The sequence below is a fragment of the Rhinopithecus roxellana genome, unplaced genomic scaffold (genome assembly GCF_007565055.1).
Source record: "Rhinopithecus roxellana isolate Shanxi Qingling unplaced genomic scaffold, ASM756505v1 contig4086, whole genome shotgun sequence".
NCBI classification, from domain to species: domain Eukaryota; kingdom Metazoa; phylum Chordata; class Mammalia; order Primates; family Cercopithecidae; genus Rhinopithecus; species Rhinopithecus roxellana.
The window spans coordinates 1,216-8,591 of NW_022142977.1; the positions used below are offsets into that span (position 1 = coordinate 1,216).

The window sequence follows — 7,376 nt, forward strand, 5'->3', positions numbered from 1 at the left end:
AGAAAGAAGGAAAGAAAGAAAGAAAGAGAGCTAAAGAAAGAAGGAAAGAAAGATAGCAAGGGAAGAAAAAGAAAAGAGTGAAAAAGAGACGAAAGAAAGAGAAAGAGCGAGGGAGAGAGAGAGAGAAAGAAGAAAGAAGAGAGAGAAGAGAAGAAAAGAAAGAAAGAAAGAAAGAAGAAAGAAAGAGAAGAAAGAAAGAAAGAGAAGAAAGAAAGAAGAGAGAGTGAGAGAAGGGAAGAAAAGAAGGTAGAAAAGAAAGAAAGACAAGAAAGCAAGCGAAAAAGCCTACAGCACCCGGTATTCCCAGGCGGTCTCCCATCCAAGTACTAACCAGGCCCGACCCTGCTTAGCTTCCGAGATCAGACGAGATCGGGCGCGTTCAGGGTGGTATGGCCGTAGACGCCGGCACAGGCGCCTGGCTGCCCCCAAGAGCCCGGCCCAGCCCTGCCCGCCGGCTTCCAGCCGGCACCGCCAGCCCGGGGTCGCCGGGCTCCAATCGGGATCCCCGAGCCGCTCGCCCACGGCCTTCCCACGGCTCCGGAGCTCCCGAGCTTCCACTACGTCGGGCCGCTCGGAACAGGGAGTGCTCCGAGGCGTCAGGGCCCAGGGCCCACGATCCTGGGACCCCGTCCGGTCCTCCGCCCTGTCGCAGAGGGATTCTTTTGGATCCCTGGCCGCTGGGGAGCTGCTGCGAGGCCCCCTCTGGCCCCACCCACCCAGAGCCGTCAGGGCTGGCCAAGGGCGAACAGCCGGCCCAGCCGCGCGTGGCCTTTTTCTCACAACGCCCCCACCACGGTCGCTTGTCCCGACCAAGACCCGGCCGGTGGGCAAGAGCCCGTGGGGGCTGGGGTGTGGGGGGATGGCCCTGCTTTGCCCCGGGTTGGCACTAGAGCCGGCAGCCTGATCCCGGGCGAGAGGGGCTGAGAGAAACCCAGAAACACCCCACCACCACCAGGAGCAAATCCACAGCCCCACACACAGACATACCCGGTCGCTCGCGCGCGGGAACCCACACACGCGCGCGCGCTCACACACAGACACACACACACACTCGCGCGCGCGCGCGCGCACACACACACACAGACACACACGCGCACGCACACACGCACAGACACACACACACACACACACACAGACACACACATGCATGCACACACAAACGGCTTGAAGGAGAGCAAGGAAGGGATAGATGGAGAGATTGAAACCCAGGGAGGGAGAGAGACAGCGATCGAGAGAGACAGGGGAGGTGGAGAGGTAAAGAGACAGAGAGAGGCAGAGACAGAGAGAGGGACAGAGAGACAGAGAGAGACAGAGAGAGAGAGAGAGAGAGAGAGAGAGAGAGAGAGAGAGAGAGAGAGAGGAAAGGCGACAGAAGTAGCGCGAGGTGCAGGGGCAAACCCAGAAGAGAGAGGGGCAGGGAGCTAGAGAGCGAGAGCGATAGAGCCTTGGAGAGGGAGCGCCCTGCTCCGGTAGGCAGGGCCCTTTTGAACAGGCCGGGATAGGGTGGAGGGGACTTGGGCTGGGCCAGAACAGGGTGGCCAGGCCGTCCATGCGAGAGGAGCAACGGAGCGCTGAGACGGGTTTTGTCTTGGATTAATGGCTTGCTTTGGGGGTGGGTTTCGTAGGCTCCTTCCTGTGTTGGCACCTCCCTGTGCTCTTGGTGCGGTGCGGTGGGCCCCTTGATTTGCAGAGTGCGCCCGCCCTTTTGGCGGGAGCCGTGGCACCGGGCGTGCCCACGGGGCCCGAGGCCTGGGTCTCTGGCGTGTCCTCGGGACTGGAGTTTACACGAAGTTGGTGGCAATGGGAATCCGGGTGCCCAGGGACTGTTTTCCTGGTGGCTGGCGAAGCAATGTCCTTCCCCCGGATAAAGCAGCCCCTGCGTTCTGGAGCGGAGGTCTTGGCTGGCGTCTGTGGCACCCGCTGGCCCTGCCCGCCCCTTCTCCCGGTTTGGAAGGTTGCGGCGGCGCCCGCCCGACGAGTGGATTGAATCGCCTGGGCGTTCCGGGAGCGGGAAGGCACCGGGAACGGCAGGGAACCCGCGCCTGCGCCTTTGGGCTCCGGCCCCCTGCCCTCCAGGGCTGGAGCCGGGCTCGGGCTCCTGGCCGGGCGGCGGCGAGGCGGAAGCGGTGGGATGCCGCTGCCCGGTGGTGCTTTGGTGGCGGACCCCCAGGAGGAGGTCCCCGGCTGCGGCGGGGGTGTAGGCGGGCGACAAAGGGGGAGCAGAGTCCGGGGAGTTCGGGAAGCATGGCGATAGTAGGGGCAAGGGAGGGAGAGGGGAAGCCACAAAAGCCTACAGCAGGCCGGGCGCGGTGGATCACGCCTGTAATCCCAGCACTTTGGGAGGCCGAGGCGGGTGGATCACGAGGTCAGGAGATCCAGACCCGCCTGGCTAACACGGTGAAACCCCGTCTCTACTAAAGCTACAAAACATGAGCCGGAGCCGGGCGCGGTGGCGGGCGCCTGTAGTCCCAGCCGCTTGGGAGGCTGAGGCAGGAGAATGGCGTGAACCCGGGAGGCGGAGCTTGCAGTGAGCCGAGATCTTGCCACTGCGCTCCAGGCTGGGTGACTGAGCGAGACTCCGTCTGGAAGAAAAAGTAAAGAGAGAAAGAAGGAAAGAAAGAAGGAAAGAAAGAAAGAAAGAAAGAGAAAGGAAGAAAAGAAAGTGAGAAAAAAGAAAAGCAAGAAAAATGGAAAGAACGAGAGAAAGAGAAAGAGAGAGAAAGAGACAGAGAGATAGGAGAAAGAAAGAATAAAGAAAGAGAAAGAAAGAAGAGAAAGATAGCAAGGGAAGAAAAGAAAAGAAGGAAAGAAAGAGAGAGAGAGAGAGCAAGAAAGAAAGAGGGAGAAAGAAGGAAAGAAATAAAGAAAACAAAGAGAGAAAGAAAGTAGGAAGGAAAAAAAGAGATAAGAGAGAGAGGAAGAAAGAAAGCAAGAAAGAAGGAAAGACAGAAGAAAGAAAGAGAGATAAAGAAAGAAAGGAAAGATAGTAAGGGAAGAAAAAGAAAAGAATGAAAGTAAGAAGGAAAGAAAGAAAGAAGGAAAGACAGAAGACAGCAAGAAAGCAAGACAGTAAGAAAGAAAGAAAGATAAAGAAAGAAAGGAAAGCTAGGAAGGGAAGAAAAAGAAAAGAATGAAAGTAAGAAGGAGAGAAAAAAAGAAAGAGAGAGAAAGAACGAGATAGAAAGAGGGAGAGATAGAAAGAAAGAAAGAGAGAAAGAGAGAAAGAAAGAAAGAAAGAAAGAAAGAAAGAAGGAAAGAAAGGAAGAAGGGAGAGCGAGAGAAGGGAAGAAAGGAAGGTAGAAAAGAAAGCAAGCAAGACAAGAAAGCAAGCAAAAAAGCCTACAGCACCCGGTATTCCCAGGCGGTCTCCCATCCAAGTACTAACCAGGCCCGACCCTGCTTAGCTTCCGAGATCAGACGAGATCGGGCGCGTTCAGGGTGGTATGGCCGTAGACGCCAGCACGGGCGCCTGGCTGCCCCAAGAGCCCGGCCCAGGCCTGCCCGCCGGCTTCCAGCTCGCAGCGCCAGCCCGGGGTCGCCGGGCTCCGATCGGGACCCCCGAACCGCTCGCCCGCGGCCTTTCCCCGGCTCCCGAGCTCCCGAGCTTCCACCACGTCGGGCCCGCTCGGAACAGGGAGTGCTCCGAGGCGTCAGGGCCCAGGGCCCACGATCCTGGGACCCCGTCCGGTCCTCCGCCCTGTCGCGGAGGTATTCTTTTGGATCCCTGGCCGCCGGGGAGCCCCTGCGAGGCCCCCTCTTGCCCCCCCACCCGGAGCCGTCAAGGCTGGCGAAGGGCGAACAGCGTATCAAGTATCTTCTCTGACCACAACAAAATAGACTTAAAAATCAATAATAGAAGTAAAACTGATAAACTGACCCTTTTTCTTTCTGGAAAGTAAAGAACACACTGCTATGGTCTGAATGTCCCCCAAAATTTATATGCTGAAATTTATTTGCCGATATGATAGTATTCAGAGGTGGGCACTGGCCTGGGGTGGTGGCTAACGCTGTAATCCCAGCACTTTGGAAGGGAAAGGCAGTCAGATTGTTCGAGCCCAGGAGTTCAAGACCAGCCAGGGCAAAATGGCAAAACCTTGTCTCTACAAAAAATACAAAATTAGGTGGGCGTGCTGGTGCAGGCCTGTAGTCCCAGCTACTCAGGAGGCTGAAGCAGGAGGACTGGTTGAGCCTGGGAGGTCAAGGCTGCCGTCAGCCATGATCAGGCTACAGGCTACTGCACTGCAGAAGGGGCAATAGAATGAGACCCTGTCTCAAATAAATGGATAAATAAATAAATAAAAGGGTAAAGAGGTGGGTTCTTTAGGAGGCGATTATCTCATGAGGATAGAAGTCCTTATGGATGAAATTAGAGCCCTTAGAAAAGGACTTGAGTGGCTTCATTCCCTCCGTCTCCTCCGTGTGGGGACACAATGTTCTTCCCCTCTGAAAGATGAAGCAACATTGTGTCATCTGGGAAGGAGAGACTGGGCCCTCGTTAGACACTGAATGGGCTGATGACTTGATCTTGGACACCCCAGCCTTTAGAACTGAGAGAAATAAATGTCTGTTTTTTATAAATTACCCAGCCTCAGATATTTGAACGGATTAAGATATTTTCTTAAACAACCAATGGGTTAAAGAAGAAACCACAAGAGAAATCAGAAAATACAGTTGGGTGTCAGTATCCACAGGGGATTGGTTCCAGGACCCCATAAGTAGGCCAACATCCACACAGAGTCAAGTGTTGCAGTTGGCCCTGTAAAACCTGGGCATTAAAAAAGTTAGGCCGCTGTGTCCTCAGGTTTTGCGCTCTGTGAATACTGTCTTTTCAATCTGCCTTTGGTTACAGAAGCAGAATTAAGGAAGTCAGAGGACCTACTGTATTTATTGAAAACAATTCCTGTATAAGTGCACCCTTGCAGTTCAAATCCATGTTGTTCAAGGCTCAGCTGTACTCAGACATGAATGAAGATGAAAACACAGCATAGCACAACTTTGGGATGCAGTAAAAGCAGTGCTAACAGGGAAATTTATAGCGGGAAATGCTTACCTTCAGAAAACCAAAAGAAAGCCGGGCGTCGTGGTTAGTGCCTGTAATCCCAGCACTTTGGGAGGCTGAGGTGAGCGAATCACCTGAGGTCAGGAGTTCGAGACTAGCCCGAACAACGTGGAGAAACCCTGTCTCTGCTGAAAAGACAAAATTAGCCGGTTGTGGTGGCAGGCGCCTGTAATCCCAGCGACTTGGGAGGCTGAAAGCCTTGGCCTTGACTTCTCTATCAAATATTTAGAGAACTGATAGTAATCTTTCCTAATCCTCTGAAAAACTGGAAGAGGAGGGAGTACTCCCTAACCCTTTCTATGAGGCTGACAATTGCCCTGATACCAAAGCAAGACAAAGATTTTACAAGAGAAAACTGTAGAAGAATATCCCATATGAAGATCGATGTATAAAAATCCTCACCATATCCTAGGACTGTGAGGTGAAATGCATCACAGAAAAGGAAAGCCAAGCAGAAGCCTAAAACTAAACCCCTAGTCTGACCGGGCGCTGGTGACTCACGCCTTTCATCCTAGCACTTTGGGTATCCTAGCACTTTGGGAAGGTGGGTGGATCACCAGAGGTTGGGAGTTCCAGACCAAACTAACCAACATGGAGAAAACCCGTCTCTACTGAAAATACAGTATTAGCCAGGTGTGATGGTGCATGCCTGTAATCCCAGCTACTCAGGAGGCTGAGGAAGGAGAACGGCGTGACCCCGGGAGGCGGAGCTTTCAGTGAGCCGAGATCTTGCCACTGCACTCCAGGCTGGGTGAGAGAGCGAGACTCTGTCTAGAAGAAAAAGGTAAAAAAGAAAGACAGAAAGAAAGACAGACAGAAAGGACGGAAGGAAGGAAGGAAGGAAGGAAGGAAGGAAGGAAGGAAGGAAGGAAGGAAGGAAGAGGCAAAGACAGAAGAAAGAAGAAAAGAAAGAGAAAGGAAGAAAGTGAGAAAGAAAGAAAAGTAAGAGGAAAGGAAAGAATGAAATAAAGAAAGATAAAGAGAGAGAAAGAAAAAGACAGAGAGACAGGAGAAAGAAAGAAAGAAGGAAAGAAGAAAGAAGAAAGAAAGACAAGAAAGATAGGAAGGGAAGAAAAAGAAAAGAATGAAAGAAAGAAGGAAAGAAAGAGAGAGAGAAAGAGTGAGAAAGAAAGAGGGAGAGAGAAAGAAAGAAGGAAAGGAGGAAGGAAAGAGAGAAAGAGAGACAGAGAGGAAGAAAGAAAGAAAGAAGGAAAGACACACGAAAGAAAGAAAAAGAATGAAAGATAAAGGGAGAAAGGAAAGATAGCAAGGGAAGAAAAAGAAAAAATGGAAGTAAGAAGGAAAGAAAGAAAGAGAGAGAGAAAGAGCGAGATAGAAAGAGGGAGAGAGAGATATAAAGAAAGAAGGAAAGAAAGAAAGAAAGAAAGAGAGCTAAAGAAAGAAAGGAAAGATAGCAAGGGAAGAAAAAGAAAAGAGTGAAAGTAAGAAGGAACGAAAGAAAGAGAAAGAGCGAGATGGAGAGAGAGAGAAAGAAGGAAAGAAAGAAAAGAAAGAAAGAAAAGAAAGAAAGAGAGAAAGAAAGAAGGAAAGAAAGAAAGAGGAAGAAAGAAAGAAGAGAGAGTGAGAGAAGGGAAGAAAGGAAGGTAGAAAAGAAAGAAAGACAAGAAAGCAAGCGAAAAAGCCTACAGCACCCGGTATTCCCAGGCGGTCTCCCATCCAAGTACTAACCAGGCCCGACCCTGCTTAGCTTCCGAGATCAGACGAGATCGGGCGCGTTCAGGGTGGTATGGCCGTAGACGCCGGCACAGGCGCCTGGCTGCCCCCAAGAGCCCGGCCCAGCCCTGCCCGCCGGCTTCCAGCCGGCACCGCCAGCCCGGGGTCGCCGGGCTCCAATCGGGATCCCCGAGCCGCTCGCCCACGGCCTTCCCACGGCTCCGGAGCTCCCGAGCTTCCACTACGTCGGGCCGCTCGGAACAGGGAGTGCTCCGAGGCGTCAGGGCCCAGGGCCCACGATCCTGGGACCCCGTCCGGTCCTCCGCCCTGTCGCAGAGGGATTCTTTTGGATCCCTGGCCGCTGGGGAGCTGCTGCGAGGCCCCCTCTGGCCCCACCCACCCAGAGCCGTCAGGGCTGGCCAAGGGCGAACAGCCGGCCCAGCCGCGCGTGGCCTTTTTCTCACAACGCCCCCACCACGGTCGCTTGTCCCGACCAAGACCCGGCCGGTGGGCAAGAGCCCGTGGGGGCTGGGGTGTGGGGGGATGGCCCTGCTTTGCCCCGGGTTGGCACTAGAGCCGGCAGCCTGATCCCGGGCGAGAGGGGCTGAGAGAAACCCAGAAACACCCCACCACCACCAGGAGC

General features: G+C 53.4%; 3 non-coding genes across 3 annotated transcripts; all 3 read right to left on the minus strand.

Moving 5' to 3' along the window:
• Positions 1-282: 282 nt before the first annotated feature.
• LOC115895977 lies at positions 283-401 on the minus strand. Its single transcript, XR_004056017.1, has one exon. It is a non-coding gene; the product is annotated as a 5S ribosomal RNA (ribosomal RNA).
• A 2,935-nt stretch (positions 402-3,336) lies between these two features.
• Positions 3,337-3,455, minus strand: LOC115895978. The gene has a single exon (XR_004056018.1). It is a non-coding gene; the product is annotated as a 5S ribosomal RNA (ribosomal RNA).
• Positions 3,456-6,699: 3,244 nt separating this feature from the next.
• Positions 6,700-6,818, minus strand: LOC115895979. The gene has a single exon (XR_004056019.1). It is a non-coding gene; the product is annotated as a 5S ribosomal RNA (ribosomal RNA).
• Between the last annotated feature and the right edge of the window lie 558 nt (positions 6,819-7,376).